At 40.8% G+C, this 22,350-nt stretch overlaps 1 protein-coding gene and 1 long non-coding RNA gene across 2 annotated transcripts in view; both read left to right on the top strand.

Annotated features, from left to right (window-relative positions):
• The first annotated feature begins 642 nt into the window (after positions 1–642).
• Positions 643–3,382, top strand: LOC136754061 (uncharacterized). Its single transcript, XR_010817517.1, has 5 exons — positions 643–726; positions 895–981; positions 1,992–2,055; positions 2,245–2,339; positions 2,707–3,382. It is a non-coding gene; the product is annotated as an uncharacterized LOC136754061 (long non-coding RNA).
• A 16,260-nt stretch (positions 3,383–19,642) lies between these two features.
• Positions 19,643–22,350, top strand: part of s100p (S100 calcium binding protein P) — a 41,685-nt gene continuing 38,977 nt past the window's right edge. Inside the window, exon 1 of the mRNA XM_066708854.1 lies at positions 19,643–19,759. The gene's annotated coding sequence lies outside the window, so the exon portion shown is untranslated. The remainder of the gene's footprint in view (positions 19,760–22,350) is intronic.

The following is a 22,350-nucleotide window of genomic DNA, read 5'->3' on the forward strand; positions in this document are numbered from 1 at the left end:
ATTCCTGACAGTTTTTCACAACGACCACACACACAGGTGAAGCAATAACAGAAACTTTGAACTTTAAAGGAGATTATAATGGTCAATTATTTGCCATCTGAATGCACATTCAAACACTTTTGTGACTGTAGTGTGTATTTGCTCTCAATAAGGAAGGGGTCACCATTTTTTCCAAGGGGCACAGTTTCTTACAGCCACTGGAAAATTTGGTGTCTCCACTTTCTCCAAAAGTTCCCAAACTTTTCATCTAGTATCTCTCTCACACACCTGAATAATCACCAACTTTTTTGTGTGATCAAACATATTTATTGGAGGAACAAACAATGAAACATAACAGAAACATTGCCCTTTTCATTCCCCCCACAATGTCATGACTAATTAGAAATTCTGTAGTGTATATGATAAAACAGGGGATTCAGGCCAAACCAATAAACACTACAAACAACTTAATTATATAGTCAGGCCCATGATGTTATTTTCCTTCGGTTTAGAAGTAATTTTAAAATGTAGTTCTACCTCAAAGTCCCAGGGGATTATGGGGCCAGGTGACACCCCCAATTGTACATCTTTGAAATAAATACATTAATAATAACAAATAATCTCATCCCTGTAGGAAGGACAGCAACCAACCATCTTTCCAACTATCTTTCTTGAGGGGGGCAAGTTCTTCTAGGAATGAGATGAACAAGCAAAGAGTTTCAGACAATGTTCCACTACCTGAAGAAAGTAAGAGATCTAAACTTAATTTATGTAATTACATAAACAATGGTTTCTGCAAGTTTTTGTTTTTTCAAGGTAGTAATCCACCTTTCTGAGGTAGTTATGTTTCATGTGATGATTAGTACTGATATGATCAGTGTTCATATTTAAAATGAGAACATTTTGTCATCCTAGAGTTCCAGAAGAGAGTTCTATACCTCCTGACTGATCTACGGCAATAAATGAAGAACCTATGTAAGAGGGTGGAGACTCTAGAGGATGGTAAATTTAATGTTAATGTTTGTACATCACCAGAGGAGTTAGCTGTTCTAGAAGGTAGTATTCGAAATGAAGAATATCGAAAGCAGTTGGTAAGTTTCTTAGGAACTCAAAAATCTAATTTACACAAAATAGTTTCTTATTATTTTACATTATGAAATATTACCTTTTGGTATGTTGTTGGGACTGAGTATATTTAGTGTTGCAGGAACCATGTATGCTGCAGATTTGGGTCACTGCACCGATGGGACAGGAGCCTAAACTGTCACTTTTATTCACTGGAGAAGAGGACCTTAGATAAACCACACAAGCAGTCTGAAAGAAACATGTATTCTGGAAAAATAAAAATATATACAGGGTGCAGGGCAATGTTCCTCATTTGGCAAAAAACGAAATGGGCACTAACTTAGTACACAGCTGGGGATGATCCAAAGATAGTACCACAACAGGTAGTATGCAACTTAGTACACAGCTCCTTACTAACTAGTTTGTTGACAATTAAGTCCATTACACAGACACTTTATTTATTTTGAACCAATCTTTCAATGCCAATTTTCCTGTTTTACTATCCAATTTGGAATATCTAATTGTTCCCTGGTCAGTCTGGTTCACAGCTGCAAGCCCCTGCACCAATCCAGGAGGGATGAAGACATGCTACATGTGTCCTCGTGTAAAGACAAGTACAGTCAGCCATCCAATTTTCTCACACCACAAGCACTGACAGGGAAATCCATTGCACTGATTGGAGCATAGTACCGGTCTCTCTGACTTCAGCCACAGGTTTGCAGGTGCCTGGTCAATCATAGGGGGGGGGGGGGGGGGGGGGGTGCTGAAGCATGGTGAGCTGAGGAATCTAATGTTGACTCTTCCCTCCCAACTCTGGGCAGCATTCATTAAATTATATGGCTACTGTAGACACTGTTTTAACATTGCATGGTGGACCAAATTCCCTATCAGAACCAGTTCTGTTTAATACAACACCTGTATATTGACATACATTTAAATAATTTCAGATATCAAAACTTGGCAAAGTAAGTGGGAGTTCTGCAAGAGACAAGTCCAACGAGTGATGGAACGGTAATATTGTCCTTTTTTTTTAATGAATAGATTGTGGTATAGCTTTTGCTTACTTTCCAGAAAGTATATGTGGGGTTAAAAAAAGGTATATTGTATACTAAACCAAACTTTGCAGGCCATATACTTAATTTTATACAGATATGTTCACTTTATTATTCCAATAACAGCTTTCTTTTGTGGCATTTACAGACTCATGACAAATGAGATTATGGCTGGAATGAATCTGAAAGGGAAAGGTGGGAAAAAAACTTTTGTGGAATCAGACATTTGCAAAATTGTTACAGGTAACCATCAGATCCAATATATTTAAAATTACATTAATTAAATCAATCTCACATTAAGCAAGCATTTGAGGCTGGGGGCTTAATCATGTGGTAGTGCAGTTACATAAACATAAGAAGAAATGCACCACAGACTTATGATCACTCCTGAAGGCTCAAATGCTATTAGAATATGGATACATTGCAAATAAAATATTTATATATTTTGTATAGTATGTTTTGTGATTGTATTAAGGATTTGTCAAATTAATATAATTTGAATACTAACATTCACCATGCTTGTTCAACCTTTCCTTCAAAATGTAAGTTTAGATACAAGTTTTTTGTATCTAAATATGTATATTTTTAGTTTTAATTTTCTGTTTTAAAGAAAGTGTGATGAAAACACAGAAGACCACAGAGGCAGAAATCTATCAAGCACTGGGAAGGGTCCTCAAGTATGCTCATGATAGATGAGGTAGAGGTGGCAGGCAGAAATATTAAAGATGCCAAACTTAGTGTTTAGATACCAATGGCAAGGTGAAAAATATTTAGATCTGTCCTAATATTTATTTTCCATGTATTTATTTTTTACCAGAAAGTAAAAATGTCAGTAATGTAAGCATGTCAGTAACCTAGCGGAGTCCTGGTCCTGGAGGACCCCTTACCTTGCTGGTTTGTGTTCCAACTGAGTTCAGTTATTTAATTGAACACTTTAATTTGAGTAATAATTTAAAAAGTCAAATGTATGTAAATTAGTATCTTGTAAAAAGTTCCAATTCAAATTTCTAATACCATATTATGGTTAACTTGAAAAACACCTTTTTAAAATTTAAAGGCTCAGATTAGGCAAATTACTAGTTAAAAACAGTAATTGAGAGCTCAGTTGGAACAAGAAACAGAATGGTTAGGGGGTCCTCCAGGACCAGGGTTGAGAACTACTGGCCTAGCTAAATGCAGCTTATGTAGCTATCCCAGTTTGTTTGGCTGTGTTTTTAGGGTGTGATTGTGTTCTTGTTGTTAATTTTCCTTTTAATGCAAACTCGTATTCAATAAAGTATGACTTTCTACAATAGCCTCACATTATTTCAATTATAGTAATGCCTAAATTGGGGTATTAATAGCATTGTTTAATTTAGGAACTTTATGTCAGACTTGCAACATTGATATGATTGATATAATGTTATACAGAATCTGACATCAGATTTTGGTCATTTAATTGTTGTATGTGAAAGTTGGAATGGCGTCAGATTCTGAAATCATTAAAACAACTTTATTCCAACGTCAATCCAACCATTACATTACCAAAATCTGATGTCGGTTTCTGACGTCTATGCAACGATATTCCAACTAACTGTGCCTGCTGGGTAGCCACACGAAAAAGAGACTGCCCCAAGAAATTATTGCTTTAACAAAGTAATTGGAAGCGAAGGAAAAAGAAATGGACACTTACATCAGAAGAAAAGACTTTAAAACGCAGGACAAAGGCGAGCCCAGTCAGTAAGATAAATTGAGCTTACGCAGTTTAGCCCATCAGGTGGAAAACAGGTTACAGCGATGCTATACGGAACAAGCTATTGTACATACTGTGATTCGAGCAATAGCATCTGGAAGCGAAACAGGATCCATTTAAGCCCCTCGTATTATCTCTCGTCCAAAGCGTGAGGGCGTGATTGACTGACAACAGCTGCGGCAGTAAACAATCAGTAAACTCTCCCGTCATCCACTCAGCAACGTCATGGTTGCTGATCGTTTTGTGATTGGTTGAACCACACAGAGGGAATTGTGCACGCTGCAAACAGTTGGCTTAGGGACTGTGAATGTGAATGTTGCACAGGTTAAATAAGATCTAGATGGGTATTCCCTAATGTTAGAGAATAACTTGCATGTGTGTTTATTTTGTATTGTGATTAGAGAGGCTCGATTTAATTAACGTGTACGTCACCTCAGCTCACAAGCTGGGAATGCCAATACCGACGAAGACTAGTTGAGCTCTTTAGTCTATAAGTATTCGCAGATCGATTGATATGGGCTCAAATTAGCGCCATAAGTATCGCATTCAAAAAAAAATAAAAAATACAGCATTCAATTTTTTTTATTGTAAACAAAAAAATGATAAAAAATTGATCAAAAATTAAAAAAATCGAATGCAAAATTTATAAAATTGTAAACAAAACAAAAATGTATCGCAAAAAAAAAACTATAGCAAAACTCACCTGCAGTCCCTGTCTTTGCTTGCGATGCTGCAATTTTTGCTTTCGCCGACAGTTTCTTTGCTTTCGATTTATTTTTTTTCATTTATGAGTTTTGGCACTGTTTTGTCGTTAGGGCAGGATTTACAGGGAGGCGTGGATCATGGGTCTCCATTGGTCCAGCAGGTTTGAGTGACGGTTCTTCCTAACCCAATCAGTGAGCAGGATGGGCTGGTCTGGTGATCTCTGTGTAGGATGGGACTCGACTGTCTCGGTTTCAACAGCAGCGCAGATTCAGCGATTCATTAAACACTCTGTGTGTGCAGAGACCTGCAGTCAAGAGCTGGACAATCACTGGATCCCACCGCCATTTGAGCCCAAACATACAGCACTGAAACACAACACAGGATTCACCTGCTACGTCCACAGTAACATGTTTAATATCATGTTCATATTAATGTAACCTGCAGAGCACTTTAATTCAGCTGCTCAGATAACACAGCGCCAGACTGATGTAGATCACGTCATTTAGCAAGAGGCAAATTGAGGGGCTTCGTATTCATTAAGAGCATATGATGTCCCAGTTTATGTTTAGGTAAGAAATGCACATGCACGCACGCACGCACGCACACACATATATATATATATATATATATATATATATACACTCACCTAAAGGATTATTAGGAACACCTGTTCAATTTCTCATTAATGCAATTTTCTAATCAACCAATCACATGGCAGTTGCTTCAATGCATTTAGGGGTGTGGTCCTGGTCAAGACAATCTCCTGAACTCCAAACTGAATGTCTGAATGGGAAAGAAAGGTCATTTAAGCAATTTTGAGCATGGCATGGTTGTTGGTGCCAGACGGGCCGGTCTGAGTATTTCACAATCTGCTCAGTTACTGGGATTTTCACGCACAACCATTTCTAGGGTTTACAAAGAATGGTGTGAAAAGGGAAAAACATCCAGTATGCGGCAGTCCTGTGGGTGAAAATGCCTTGTTGATGCTAGAGGTCAGAGGAGAATGGGCCGACTGATTCAAGCTGATAGAAGAGCAACTTTGACTGAAATAACCACTCGTTACAACCGAGGTATGCAGCAAAGCATTTGTGAAGCCACAACACGTACAACCTTGAGGCGGATGGGCTACAACAGCAGAAGAACCCACCGGGTACCACTCATCTCCACTACAAATAGGAAAAAGAGGCTACAATTTGCACAAGCTCACCAAAATTGGACAGTTGAAGACTGGAAAAATGTTGCCTGGTCTGATGAGTATCGATTTCTGTTGAGACATTCAGATGGTAGAGTCAGAATTTGGCGTAAACAGAATGAGAACATGGATCCATCATGCCTTGTTACCACTGTGCAGGCTGGTGGTGGTGGTGTAATGGTGTGGGGGATGTTTTCTTGGCACACTTTAGGCCCCTTAGTGCCAAGTGGGCATCGTTTAAATGCCACGGTCTACCTGAGCATTGTTTCTGACCATGTCCATCCCTTTATGACCACCATGTACCCATCCTCTGATGGCTACTTCCAGCAGGATAATGCACCATGTCACAAAGGTCGAATCATTTCAAATTGGTTTCTTGAACATGACAATGAGTTCACTGTACTAAACTGGCCCCCACAGTCACCAGATCTCAACCCAATAGAGCATCTTTGGGATGTGGTGGAACGGGAGCTTCGTGCCCTGGATGTGCATCCCACAAATCTCCATCAACTGCAAGATGCTATCCTATCAATATGGGCCAACATTTCTAAAGAATGCTTTCAGCACCTTGTTGAATCAATACCACGTAGAATTAAGGCAGTTCTGAAGGCGAAAGGGGGTCAAGATTCTGAAATCATTAAAACAACTTTATTCCAACGTCAATCAAACCATTACATTACCAAAATCTGATGTCGGTTTCTGACGTCTATGCAACGATATTCCAACTAACTGTGCCTGCTGGGTAGCCACACGAAAAAGAGACTGCCCCAAGAAATTATTGCTTTAACAAAGTAATTGGAAGCGAAGGAAAAAGAAATGGACACTTACATCAGAAGAAAAGACTTTAAAATCGCAGGACAAAGGCGAGCCCAGTCAGTAAGATAAATTGAGCTTACGCAGTTTAGCCCATCAGGTGGAAAACAGGTTACAGCGATGCTATACGGAACAAGCTATTGTACATACTGTGATTCGAGCAATAGCATCTGGAAGCGAAACAGGATCCATTTAAGCCCCTCGTATTATCTCTCGTCCAAAGCGTGAGGGCGTGATTGACTGACAACAGCTGCGGCAGTAAACAATCAGTAAACTCTCCTGTCATCCACTCAGCAACGTCATGGTTGCTGATCGTTTTGTGATTGGTTGAACCACACAGAGGGAATTGTGCACGCTGCAAACAGCACCTTGTTGAATCAATACCACGTAGAATTAAGGCAGTTCTGAAGGCGAAAGGGGGTCAAACACAGTATTAGTATGGTGTTCCTAATAATCCTTTAGGTGAGTGTATATATATATATTATGCACAGTCACCTACAAAATTACTGGCACCATTGATAAAGATGCGAATAAAGGCTGTATGAAATAAACACATGTAATATGTAGAAAGTGATTGTCCACAACTTTTATTAAAAGCATGCTTTGTTTATAATTAAATTCTGAAGCCATGTAGTTGCTCCTCTCAGTCTATGGGTCAGTCAGTGGTGAAGTCAGATGTATTGCAGAGAGGTGAGTGTCAGACCAGCCCACCTGCTCATTGATTGGGTTAGGAAGAACCGTCACTCAAACCTACTGGTCCAATGGAGACCCAGGATCCTGTGTTGTGTTTCAGTGCTGTATGTTTGGGCTCAAATGGCAGTGGGATCCAGTGATTGTCCAGCTCTTGACTGCAGGTCTCTGCACACACAGAGTGTTTAATGAGTCGCTGAATCTGTGCTGCTGTTGAAACCGAGACAGTCGAGTCCCATCCCACACAGAGATCACCAGACCAGCCCACCCTGCTCACTGATTGGGTTAGGAAGAACCGTCACTCAAACCTGCTGGACCAATGGAGACCCATGATCGACGCCTCCCTGTAAATCCCGCCCTAATGACAAAACAGTGTCAAAACTCGTAAATGAAAAAATAAAAAAATAAAAAATCGAAAGCAAAGAAACTGGTGGCAAAAGCAAAAATTGCAGCATCACAAGCAAAGATAGGGACTGCAGGCGATTTTTGCTATCGTTTTTTTTTTTTTTGCTTTCAATACATTTTTTTTGTTTGTTTACAATTCCATAAATGTTGCATTCGATTATTATTTTTTTGATCTCAACATCAAGTTTTTTTTGTTTACAATATTTATTTTTTTTCGAATGTGATACTTATGGCGCTAATTTGAGCCCATAGATTGATGCACAAATAATTATCAGCACCAGAACCTTTGGTGTGTGATATAATACACAGATCACATATTTTGTCTACAATCCCTCATCGACTTGCTTTAAGAAGTCACCCATTGATTATGCCGGCAAATGTGGCGCGACGACAGATGAGGAAAGCTTGAAATTAAATACGTAAGACGCAACAGTCTACCAAAACTCACTGCATTGCGATAAATCACAGTGGGGAAAGTTAGAATTTGTTTGTAATTGACTACGTGCTGCTCGCCCTGCCTTCAAAACACTCAACAGGGGTGAGCAGGCCACCTTAATTTCCAGCCCTGGTCCTTGTTCCATATCTGGGGGAGTGAGTGCTGTCATCTCCGCACAACCACAAAACCCCACGTCCAGCGTTTGTAGAGTTCATATGTGTCACGGCACCATCTAGCACTTCCACTGTCCCCCACTAGATGTCACCATCACCCTGCCTTATCAATCAACATTCCTGTACCACAGTTTGAAAACCGATGCTGGGTTAGATGATTGCACTGACTTTTTCACACGCAAAATTACAACCAGAGCAACAGACATGGACAGTCACTACTACTGAGTGACTACTGAGTCACTACTACTGAGCCAAATACTTTTCACGCTATTTCAATTCGTTCACGTTGTCTGTCAAACCTGTCCGCTACAAACCCAACGCATTGTACATCACGCGTCACACTCCTCACACACACAGAGAAAGTAAGAGATACTGAGACACAGAGAGAGAGAGAGAGAGAGAGAGAGAGAGAGCTACAGTAGTTAACGGAGCACAACAGGTGGCCACCCAGTCCACACAAAACGCAACAAAGTCAGCACAGTTTCCAAATCGACCCTATTATTTAAAATATATTCAAACTCACCATTTACATTTTCAAAGGAGCACAATCCGCTGGTTGTTTTGGTTCAATCGATCCATAATAATGTTAGCAATGTTACAATTTTCCAAATTACGTAGCTAGCTAGAATTAGCTAACGTTAACTAATTTGGCTCAGACTACACTGCATGCTAACGCCCGCCAATTTCACGCAGCAATGACGCAGTGACTGGTCCAGTTGTTAATTTGCCAACTACTGTTTTCCTTTTTAGAATTACATCATGCCCCGCACTGTTCATAACCTGCAATGTTACACACTGGTCCAGCTGCCAAAAGGGACCAGTCAAAGTTTCACTGAATGTTAACCCATCGTGCCTTATATATTCCGACTTGCTGTGTTGGTTTTTTGTCCACAGGGCTTTTTCCTCCACAGTAGGAGCGATAGCAGCGGCAGTAAAATCCAAGGCCCGGCTGCACAGCCTGAGCCTCAGTGTGTTGTGTGTGCTCCTCCGCTGGCTTGCACCCGCACTACAGCCCGCAGCTGTGGCTGTAGGAGATCTCGCTCTCCCAGTTCGCGGAGAATGGGTACAGCTAGTCCTCCCCGTCCATGCGTGTAGGCCTTGGTTTTAGATCCTGCTACAGCTGGTGGTCTACTACCCTCGGCCGCCGGACTCCGCGTCACCCAGTGTACCAGGAAACACAGAATCCAGCACCTGGTGCTAGGCATACACAGTGTTCAGTCTGGCAACAGCAAGGTTGCATGTGGTTGCGGCAGTGCCCCCGTATACATTAACGTTGCTGGGTGGAGACACACTTACAGCGGCGGGCCCGCTAGGTGCTCCACTTGTTGCAGAGGCATTTCAGTTGTTGTGTGCCCCCGGTGCAAACACTGACCGGCGCCTCTGCTGCACGTTTCCCTGTGCAAGCTCGCGTGCCCCCCCCAGCGGGTCAAGAGGGGTCAGCGCTCGCAGAGGCCCATATGGGCCCTCCGGCTGCTGCCTGACCTCCTCGAGGAACTGAGGGCCACCTGGGACCATCCGGCAACAGAACCCGCCCTAACCAGGAGAGGGGAGGCTCCAGGACCCAGGGCATGGTGGAATTTCCCAGGGTGAATTCCACCATAGCCGCGTTGCAACCCTGCCTCTGCTGTCTGCGGAGCCACTCGACCTGGCCTGCCCCAACAGGCAGTGTCGCATCATGGAGACGCTGCTCCGGAGGGCTTATGAGGCAGGAGCCCAAGCAGCTTGCCTCAGGAACACCGAGAGCCTGCTGGCCCTGTACTTGGCCCAGCTGGCGGAGCCCTCAGAGCACCATGGCGCATCACCAACCTCCGCCCCCTATCTTTGAGATAGCAGCAGCGGCTGACCAGCTCATCACAGTGATGCGCCAGGGAGCAAGGGCGACTGGGCGATCCCTGGTAGCCAGCTTTGGCTGCCCCAGGCACGGCGGGTAACGGAGGCGGAAAGGACATGCCTCATGGACGCCCCTCTCGCTGGGCTTCACTTTTGGCCCCTCTATGGAGGCGATGCTGACACGCACCCTCCAGGAGAGGAAGCAGTCCCTGCAGTTGGCCCGGGTTCATCCCATTCCACCTCAGGCCCAGCAGCGCAGGCAGTCTGTGTCAGCTCGCCGGTGGGGAGGCCCCCCGACCGCGGCTTCCAGGCCACAGCCCAGGCCACAGGCCGGACCACAGCCCAGGTCACAGACCCGCCGGGGCAGCACGAGGGATTCTATTCCCCATAATTCCTTGTACCCAAGAAAGATGACGGTTTCCGCCCCATCTTGGATCTGAGGCGCCTGAACTGCCACCTCAAGGTGTTGCGCTTCAAGATGCTCAACCTGCATACCATGTCCCAGGCCATCAAGCCCGGCAACTGGTTCACCATGGTGGATCTGAAAGATGCTTACTTTCCCCCATTGGAATCATATTGCAAGGAGCTGTTGGACCAGGGCAAGTCCCTCTCCACGCTGAAAGTGTGTCTGGCAGCCATCTCTGCCTGTCATGTCTGGATTGATTGTGAGCCCCCTGGGTCTCATTATTATTATTATTAGGGGGCCAAGCAACGAAGTTGCTGGAACCCTATTGTAATTGTTAGGATTCTTATTATTATTATTATTATTTTTCAAAAGCTTTCAAAAGCCTATAAAACCCAAACCGCTCGACGAAAACTCATGAAACTTCATACAGTGATAGATGGCTATGTAGTGCTATGCCATATGCAATATGGAGGCCATATGTCACATGGTCTGGTGGCCATAGTGGCTTAATATGGTGGTCAATGGCCATTATTATTATTATTATACTTATTTTTTCTTCTCTTCCACCACAATATGTTCAAATGCCTATAACTTTTGAACCGATGTCTAAAAAGTCACCAAACTTGGCATGAATGTAGGAGTCTATGGCATGGTAACTCGACCACAAAATGGCACCATCATGTAACACGGTTTGGCAGCCATCTTGATTGTAGTCCAAACAAGAAATGTCAGTTCTCAAACATCGTTTTCTCAGGAACGGTAAAGAGTTGAGATTTGAGACTTACAGAACATACTGCGCTTATGTTAGTACTTGATTTGGCTATTTACAAAAATGTATAAGTTACACGGTATGGCAACCATTTTGGATTATGCTGAAAACACTTCAGCCTCGATTTCTCATAAACCCTTAAACTGGCTGATGTGTGCTTTGGTATACAGTATCTTTGGACTGTTTTCTATGCATATTCTTAATGAAAAGTTCCTACATAAAAAACATGGCAGTAATGAACAAAAGATTTTGACTTACTGTAAATTTTGTTCAATTTTAAGCCTGCAATGACACACTGTCACCACTGGTAGCAGCATATACCACAATGAGCACTGAGAAAATAAAACGAAGCGGCCATCTTGGGCATGTACATCTTAGCAACAAAGCAGTATCAGTCACTTGCAACAGTATTAGAGTGGAAACTATTGTTTTAAACACAGAGACACTTCTATATGCAAATACAAATAGTGTAAACTGAGATGTGTTTGTAGTGAGGGTTGTTTCAGCTGTAGAGACCGTGAAAGAAAACGAGGGAGAAACCGAAAGTGAAAGTAAAAAATATTCTTAAATGTGATTCTCAACACTGTAATGTAAGGTATTAAAATAAATACATGAACATGAACAGTGGTACAAGAGCAATGACGTTGCTGAATCTGTAGCGGTGGATTATTGCTTTCAATTGCTTCCTGTTTAAATAGATAACGATGCAACACGGGGGGGAACGACTTTGTCCTCTTCTCTCTCCGTGAAATCGTAACTAATGGTGACATGTTATATACTGAACCGTGCAGAAACGCTGGCTCTATGCAGTGGATTTGAAAGGGTAAAGATAAGACCGTTACTGTGCGATCTACACTCGAAAAAACGGACCTACTAATTGAGGTGTGTAATTTTAATAATTGGAGATATTTGCCCCTTAATGAAAAACATTGCATTTATAACCTGTAATTATGTATAACGTGCGCATCGGTAATCAATGTGACAACCAAATGAAACAGAAAGTTAGCAACAAAATGAGGTTAAATGATAACTGTGAATTGAAAAGCTGCAGCAGTTCTAAGCTATACAAGTTTTTAGATTGATGTACACAAACGAGACTTGTAGAATAAAGTGTTTACTAATTTATTATGATACCAGAGCTATTGATATTATAACTAATTTAATTAAGAATGATACATTGAAATCAAATCAGGGTAGTTGATTTTTTTAGATTAATATTGGCTTGTACTTTAACATATTTGACCACATGAGGGGGAACTTGACCATGAAAACCGATTTTGTCAAAATGTGCCTTCATGTGATTTATATGATTAGGAGTTTGAAAGCATACATTTCTTGACTGGAATCACCTGGAAGCCTCAATAGTATTATTATTATAATTCCTCTGCCATGATTTTCAAAAGCTTATACAAACAATACACTTCACACAGTGATACACAGCTGTGTAGAGTGATGCCATATGCAATATGGACTCCATATGTCAGATGGGCTGGTGGCCAGTTTGTTTTAAGTGACACATTTTGGACAATTTTCAAACGTCTTCTTCTCTGAAACCATAGGTACGATTGATGTTGAATTTTGTACACATGCCCTTGGCTAGATCCCTCATAAGATTTGTTAAAGGCAATATGATTGATGAAACGAGATGGTTGCCATGAGCCAATCAAATTTGAGGAATGTTTAAATTGCATAAGGTGTATAAATGAATAAATGATACTGTGTAGATGTGTACTTGGCCCCCTGCGTTGCTGCTTGCAGCTATATTTATTATTATTATTTTTCTTTCTTGGCAGACGCCCTTATCCAGGGCAACTTACAACATCATTTCCTGGCTGTGCAATTTTTAAAGGGAGCTCGATGGCTGCAGACTCCTCGCACCCCTTCACTGCCCCCATGGCCTCTTAATGTAGTGCTGGACGCACTTACCCAAGCCCCATTTGAGCCACTGAACTCAGCTGAGCTGAAACTGGTGTCACTTAAGACTGCGTTTTTGCTGGCAATCACCTCTGCAAAACGCGTGAGCGAGTTACACACCCTGTCCGTACACCCATCATGTGTCCATTTTGTTTTTTCTGCGGTCCTCCCAAAAGTGCTGTCTCCATTCCATGTCAACAGGCCTATTGAGTTGATGGCTTTTCATCCTCCTCCCTTCGCTTCAGAGCAAGAGAGTTGGCTTCACCTGCTCTGTCCTGTGCGGGCCCTCAGGTGTTATTTGGAATGCACTAAGGACATTTGGCGCTCAGACCAACTGTTTGTGTCTTATGGAGTGCGGACACAGGGCCAGGCACTTTCAAAGCAGCGCCTCTCGCATTGGATTGTGGACACCATTACCATGGCCTACGAGTCCTACGATGTCATGCGGCCTACAGGCACGTTGCCTTATGAGGCCGCCCTGTATATAGTTCCTTCATTATGCATTGTGTTGTGGTGCATGCGTCTGGCCTGTACCCCGCTCTGTATAATGCGTTTAACAACAGGACTGTGGCTTCGTCTGACCCGTGTAGCATGGAGCTCACTGCCGCTGTTCCTAGCTGATGTCGCTTGAGTTTCGCTACCTCGCTGTGTATATAGTTCCTTGGGCAGCAGGTCTGTCGCCCGCTCTGACTATGTATGCCATGGAGCAATGCGCGGCCACACAAGTTGCTTGATTGCCTGCGCCAGATATTGTGCAAGTAGATACGGCCTTGCTCCTAGCTGTACTAGTAGAGCAGTCGGCCTTGTGGCGTGACTACGGTCCTCGCTCCTGGGTGGCTCAGGTGCTGCCTGAGGTTACTGTCTGGAGTTGTGTTGCTGAGGCCCCTGGTGGTCACCTCAGCACTGTGCAGTAGTGGTTAGGGCTCTTAACTCATGATTCAACGGTTGTGGGTTCAAATCCTGGGTGGGGCAGTGCTGTTGTACCCTTGAGCAAGGTACTTCACTTAGATTGCTCCAGTAAAATGCCCAGCTGTATAAATGGGTACAAATGTAAGTCGCCCTGGATAAGAGCATCTGCTAAATGACAAATAATGTAATGTAATACATGTTAGGGCAGGCTACCTTATCAGCTGGCTGCCTCCTCCCTTGTGATGGTTTTGTTATACAGTAATCCCTCCCCCTTGGGGAGTGCTTCCGACTTGAAAGATAACAATAGGTTGCGAATGCAATGGCTAATTCAGTGTTCTCTTACTAATAATACAAACAACTTGTTTCTGTGGTATCATCGCACAGAACGCCTGTGCTTAATGAAACGGACTCACTGAAGAAAATAAAATGCGAAGAAAATTTGAACACTTCTGACAAATTAGTTACAAATTGAAATACATTTGCTACATAATTACCCAACTGGCTATATTGTAATTTACATTCACTTTAAACCATTCCGCAATACAGAAAATTAAAAGCCTATCACTGATATTTTAAAAAATATATTTTGAAAACAACCACAGTTAATGTGTCATACATACAGCCTGGTACTTCAGACAATTAAATATTCTACTTTTCAGTACATTTAAACAGTAAGTTTAAACATTTTAATAGTCTGAAAGTGAATTTACCTTCTAGCACGCTCTTTGGTCTGAGGTCATGTGAGGCAACGCTCGAGAGCTTTCAAATAATGAAGCTGGGAACATTTTTGACAGTATCAAACATAGTTTTAATGATTATTATTCATAATGTATGATATTTTAAAGTTATGTAGGTCAATGTATTAAAACAAGTTGCACTGATATCATATCTGCCGGCATTTAGTCACGCCACACCAACCATATGCTGATGTCGGTTATACATCACCCCCTGACCGCAACTGCTGTCCAACCATATGCTGACATGTGGCCAATGTCCTGTGCTATCTGGGGATGTATGTTTCACAGGAAACGAACCGAACCGATTTTGTTTGAAACGAACATAGTGTGAGGGGGTAACACGTTTGCCTGTATAGAGATAATATATTATGCATTATTTATTGGTATATAACATCAGACATGTGTGATAATAGTTAGCATTGCCAACCTGTTGGTTCATCAATAACACTCAGAATTATTATTTTCAACCTCCGCCATTTCTAACGACTCAGTCCGTTTCTCATTACAGTCACAAGTTCTTGGTCAATGGAGGCTTAACCTTTGTGCTGTGGTCTCAAAAATGCACCCCTATTCTGATTGGTTATGTCAGTTAGCGGACGCAGTGCGTCGACATGCAAGGACTTGACCCTGAATTTGCAGTCATTTTCTTGCCCATTCAAGGGACCTTGCCAGTAACAAAATGCTAGCAAATTTGACGGCAATTGTTTCAGTGTAAATGGGGTTTTACACTAACCCTTGGTTTGGGAAATGCTGCCCTAAACCCAGAATAAGCCAGTTTCCACTGTAAACCATAACCCTAACTCCAGAGTAATCTACCTATACATTCAAGCAAGCAAATATGCCATGATACCATGAATTGAACAGTACCCATCCACTAATATTTCTGTGCATGATTATGGTGAATTACTTGCTCAGAAAATACTGTAATGCAACCTGTCCTAGTTGAGTAGCATGTAGCTGCCACCACCTTTGTTTTACCGTGACAGTCTGGCCAAATAACCCTGGAAGCTGGAGGTAGTTATGTAAAAGGGGAGAGTGAAATGCCAGGAGAAAATATATATCAGTCTTGTTAAAAAACAATTAAAAGCTGGGTACACAATGTGCAATTTAGGCAAAATAATACAATCACAGTATCACTAAACAATCCATAAAAGAAGTAAATATCCATTAAATAGTTTAGTTAATTTCTCAGGTCAAATCAGTCCTCATACATTGGACCAATTGTTATGATATACTAAAATAAACACCAATGTAAGTGAAAAAGACAATGCAAACTCTTCAATATAAACCCAAGATTCAAAAACCAAAAATAGGTTAATTGCCATTTTAGATCAGTTGATTGGAATAATGCAATAGGATTCAGCGCTGTTCAATCACTTGGCTCTATTACACAGATTGATTAACAGCAGTACATTTTTAAGTCAAATTCAAAAGTTAATGAGTTAGTTAAAAACTGTTCTTATTATGGGCAAGGACTAGCATAAAACCACATTAAAAAATGAAAGCATTCAATCAATTACACACAATTGCACATAATCCCACAAACAATGTAAACACATATAGATTTAAAATGGAGCCAGAGAACTTCCCTTCAATTGGACAGCTCCCCCCCAGGATTTGGCACAGCACATGGCACAGAGTTTAGTCTAAAATCAGGCAGTCCCATATTCTCTGCAGGCAGACCAACCCCAAACAATGCTAACAGTAGGAAAGTCTCTTGTGTATCTTCTGAGCACTGCTTATATCACCATCTGGTCTTGATATGACATCCCACAATTGGTCACAATGCTCAGTCCAATTAAGGTTAATAAGAGCCAATTAAATCAGTGACTGAGCCGACTGGCTCATCACAATACTAAGTACAATTTTTTTTTCTTCTTGTGCATCTTTAGATTTAGTTAAGTGTATTAAGAGGATTAATGCACATTTGTGGTACTGGTGTGCTCCCTTGAGGGGCCCTTTTTTGTGTATAGCCCATTGTAATAGCAGGGTTGTTTTTGTCTGCATGAGTGGCGTAAATGTAGGTTTTGGCTGGCCACCCATAAAGCTACCCTGGGTGTTGATGGCAGTCTTCCTGACTCTCTCCTGCAGAGATAAACATAGTTAACTTCCTCTCATTCCTTTTCTCCTGTGACGTTATAAGCAGTAGGAAAACATCACCCCAACAGAGTAATCCGTAATGCTACAACAAGAAACCCTTGGATTTAAATGCAACCAAAAGTACGCAAGGTAAGATTAATTTGTTATTTTTCTTTATTTGTTTCCCCTTTTGCAATTAATCTGATCAATCTGGGTAATCTGGGCAATTACACAGCATCTTGTGGTGGAGAACAAGTATTTGCCTTCTAAAAACATGTGTGACTTTAAGTAAATATGATAATAAATAAATAAGCAAATATTTAAACATTTGTATGCTTTTTCTCCAAAAAATTTAATTATGCCTTTCACTCAGTTAATTGCCTGAACCATAATATCTCTAGACTTTAAGGGTTTCATGCATTTCAGATTACAGCGAACAGAGATTCGCTGGTGTTTCTCATGAGTGTAATGTAAGAAAAATACATGTCAAGCTTTGTTTGCTGATATCATTACATCAATTGCTTTCTGTTCCTTTTGGGTTTTCAATCCACCCAAGCTCTTCTCTACTTAATTCAAATCATGAAGTCGACCAGTCTAACTCCAGGTGCTGGCAACTTAAAGAGATTGGCTCCATGATCCAGAACAGAGGCAATGTCACACAGCTTCTAAGAGTATTAAGAAGCTGCTACAGCAATAAAGTGAGAATTTTGGGGGCAGGCCTTACTTAAATGCCTGGTATTACCTGTTCACACACACACACACACACACACACACACACACACACACACACACACACACAAAAGTCAATGAACACCTCAATAAATTCATTTGTTTTGCTGTTGACTGATATAAACAGAATCTTTTTCATATTTTGAGCAAGTTCCATTTTAAGGAGAGCAATCTATCACCCACTGACAAGCGAGTTGTTATATCAATTAGTTATATCAGTTATGAAAATCTATTAAATAACCAAACTTTTACATTATTTCAATAAATGATTAAGAAACGATGTACTATCTATCAAGCAACAAAGACTTACACTAGCAGCATAATTATTACCTGGGCATAAGTAATGAATATTACATTATAAGGGGCATTTAAATGAAGTCATGACCTTTATGAAACAGTCATCAATATCACTCTACAATAGCTCAAGCCATTAGAGGAACAATATCAGGAAGTCAGTAAGTAATGCTCTGCACTGTGCCGTGTGTGAAAATCCTTTGACTTGGCTTAACTGACTAATTTAATTTATGAGTGGCACAGTATCCCACAATCAGCCTTGGACTGGACTTGCTCCAGGGTTTGTTTGGGGACGTCTGTCAAATTGTCCTCTCCCCCCCATGCACCTGATAGTCTGTGCAAGGTCAATGCTCCTAATGTTTTTTCCCCAGCCAGGTGCTCTGTGTGGGGTGCAGTGCTGTGAGAGATGCAGGTTGACTTTTCTTGTCTTTGCACTTTTAGAGGACTGATCACTAGAGTCCCAGCCTGCTAATGTCGCCTTTCCTATGGGATAAGCAGTGCTGGGGAGAAGAATGGAGATGAGCACACGATCTTCAGCTGTATTTTCAGATGACACCATGCAGGATGCAGGGTTAAACATCTTCAGTGTGTTGCAAAAGAGAGAAAAGAAAAGGGGTGGGGGAAAGAATGCAGCATTGTTTTATTAATCTCAACTAAATTCACATCCTAAACCTAAAACAAAATTGATTAAAAATAAAATAGTTATTTTTAGAGCATCAGAGATAGTTTTATGTTTATAGGTGTGGAGATTTCTGATTTGTTTATGATTTGATCTGTGTACAAAAGAACAGGCTGCAGCACTGCACTGCCTCTACTAGGGGTTTATAAAGAGCACAGTTTGAGTCAGCCAGTGCAAGATCACAGTTAGAATGTGCAGTTAAATAGCTTTATCTAACTTGGAGTGTGGGACACTGTCATGCAGAAAGGCAGGTCTCCCTAAGATGTCATTGTCTGTTGTTACACATCTGAACAGAGTGCATCTGTACAATGCAAATAATTAGTGAACAGATAATAACTAGCAGCAATTACAGCTGTGGAATGAAACAACCTCCACCCTCCACAAAAGAAGAAACACCAAACTCCAGGGGGGAAAACATTTAAAATGGCAAGAGTACATTTTAAGGATAGAAAGAGTGTTGAGTGAAATACATAACCTTTATGATGGCTAGGGGCCCAAATGTCTCACCAATGCCTTGAAAAATGGACAAAAAGTAAAATACATTTAATCTTAACTGCCTTGTGTGTGTGTGGATGTGTGTGTAAATTAAACAGTCCTGAGGAAGAAAACTCCACTAACGCCACTAAATCATCTGCAAGGAAATACAGTTTTCAAAAGGACTGCTGGTAGATGTGAGTTTGGGAGCAGTCGATAATTATGGCATCAGAAATTGTTTAGAAGAAGTCATAGATACAGTAAGTAAGTAAGTAAATAGATACATAAATAAAGGAGCAGCAGCAGTAGTAATACTGAGCTGAGGATTTATTTATAGTATGACAAAAGTAAAATGTACATAAAGACACCATGAAATAACATACCGTTCAAGTGGCTCAGAAGAAGTACAGCCCCCTCACTTCCCCACACACTGTTTCTGTCAAACTAATTTTAAGTATGAGTGTCTATTGTTCCTGTCACTCTTATTGTACCCACTGCAATGTCAAGCATCCAGAGCATTGAGGGCTTAAGCCAGGACTTAGCAAGACTGTGACACTAATGGCCCAACCCACAGGAACAAGCTTAAGCAATAGCACACCCTGAGAAGACTAAAACAACTGCTGCTACTCGCACCGTCCCACTGGGAATAGGATTATCCACACTGGGGAAAAAAGAAAAGAAAATATGACACCTAAAGGTAAAACTGAGCCTTTTTGCATGTGCCTTATGTATCTGTTGAAGAATGTTTATTCCAGAGTGTCTCCTTACTGTGTGGGATGGGATGGGAATAAATGACATTGCAGTTACGCAGGTATTTTATTGCTAATTGGCCTGTATATTACATCGGCCTTCTCCCTTGATCCACCAAGGTTTACGATTCTTTAAAATGGTCTGTAGGGTTTGGGTTCTCAGCCAATAAAGGTGCTTTGCTCTGCTGAGAAAGAGAGAGGGAGAGAAAGTAGGCCTGAACCTTGAACAATGTTTTAAGAGCTGTGTTGAAAGGTACCACTTGTGTGTTATTTTAGCTTGAGAAAAACATTACACAAACCACAGTGTTTCACTTCAAAAGACTATGTGTCATGTTCAGAACAGTGCATCACATCAGAACCTTGTCTTTGTAGTGCTTGGAGTGGGTTTTTGGGGCTGTGTTGATTGTTTGCTCCTAGAGTGTGGAGAGGGAGGAAAGACAGCAAAGGAATCAGTATGTGTATGTGTGCATTACAAACAAGACAGAATGATACAGAATAGTGAGTATAAAGCCTTACTCATAATTCCTTCATAGTTATTTTTTTATTTATGTATCTGGAAGTTCTGTGGATCCTTATTGTTTTGCAGAATTTGCAAAGTAGATTCTGTGTGTTTTTAAACCTTTACCATGGGCAATTCCTGAGCCAGCATTAGCTTTTCTGACTGTGTCTCCGAATGTGTTGACTCAGATAATTTGCATGTACACTTCTGAAGTGTCACCAGAATTTACCAATGTAGAAAGAGAGGACCTGATCTTTAAGATATGTGTCTAAATTTATGAAGAAGCAAAGCTGTGAACAGTGTCTGATTAAGTATTGTAAAATTCCTATTTTACGTTGAGAGAAACACATTTTGTGTACGCAGCCACACTACGCACACACTAAGCAGACAAACAGAAGCAGGAAACGAAAACACACCTGCGTGATGGTGAGAGAAAAACAGGTGCTGTGCTTCGGGGATTATAACTATCTAGATCCATTCAGAAGGGCCTTGTTTGGAAAGGACCAGTGACACTCTCCCAGTCCACTATCCAATCCATCTCCCATCAATAAGTAATCTTATTTAAAAGGATACAGTGAACTAAATCATAGTGATAATGGAACAGGAGAACATAACACACAGGCAGGTACTATAGGAGACTGCACTGCAGACACCATATGCACATAAAACACACATAAGACACATGATCACACATACCAATGGTACATTTGTAAAGCATGTGAAATTGCAAATCGCAAAAGCAACTCAAATCAACCGGATGCATTTATTACACAGAAAGTTAAAAAAATAAAATAATCTATGAATTATAAAACAAAGAAGTAAAAAATGTTTGGGACATTGCAACACAAGGAGCTGGGCTGTGAACAACACACATCAGAGCCCGAGAACATAGTGACCTGCTGATCTGCGACCTGTGTACTGGAAATTCTTAGTAACCTCATGTGCATCTAATGGAACACTCTGACCCCCTTTTCCTCAGGGTTCTATTTTAGAATTCCTGAAATTACATTCAGAACTGCAGACCCACACACTCCTGCATTCTGCCCCTTTGATGTTTCATACAGAGAGAGAGAGAGAGTTACATAGACCAATATTCCCCAACCAGTGGCACATTGGGGTGCCATTAGGCCTGAAAAGGTGTGTCACACAATTTTAGAAAAGTCACACATGAGAAAAATTCAATACAAATAATTGTCTTATGTATTTACATTTAAATTCCTTACATAATTAAACAAAATATCTTTAGTGCCTTGCCTCCCTACTTAAACATCCAAATCATCACTTTATAAAAATCAATAAATATAACACCTAAATAATATTCAAATTCTTTATTATGAAGTTATATTGCATTGCAGTGCCAAAAAGAGAGCTTAGGTTACCTGCTGCATTTTAAGCAAAAACAACGGCCACTACAAATCTCAACCTGTTCCAGTTTAGTCAGCAGAAAAGCAACCTAAAGCCTAAGTTTAACATGGACTCTAAAACTCTAACTCTGACTCTAACCACAGTTCAATCCAAAATGTAACCTTCATTTTAGTTTTCATTTAACTTCATTTAAATTATAATCTTAACAAAATTACCCAAAAGACTGCTCTCTCACTAAATAACCTAAAAATCAATCCCTTGCCTTCATATGTGTCCCTAATTAATACTAAATACTTAATTAATAATAAAAAAGAAAATCAAAATCAAAACTTTATTGACATTTAGGTTTCTCACCAAATGTCAATTGTTCGTTTAAAGTTTATAATGGAGGAGGTGGGAGGGGTTGGTGTTCCACATCAAATTTTAAAATAAGTAGTTGTATCATAGGCTTGCAATGGTTAGGATACACAGTGAACTGGATAGACTGCACAGATTGATAGATACTGAGATGGAAACATGGAGAGATAATATGTTTAGTACACGAATGCATTTTCTTGCTATTGAAAAAAAAATAGAAACACTCTTGAGGAATGTCTTGAAACAACTTTGAACATGGTTTCAGCTCTCTTGTTGTACTTAAGTGTAATAGTTGACTTGATATCAAGTCTTTTGAAT

This window comes from Amia ocellicauda, chromosome 7, assembly GCF_036373705.1.
Source record: "Amia ocellicauda isolate fAmiCal2 chromosome 7, fAmiCal2.hap1, whole genome shotgun sequence".
Classification (NCBI taxonomy): domain Eukaryota; kingdom Metazoa; phylum Chordata; class Actinopteri; order Amiiformes; family Amiidae; genus Amia; species Amia ocellicauda.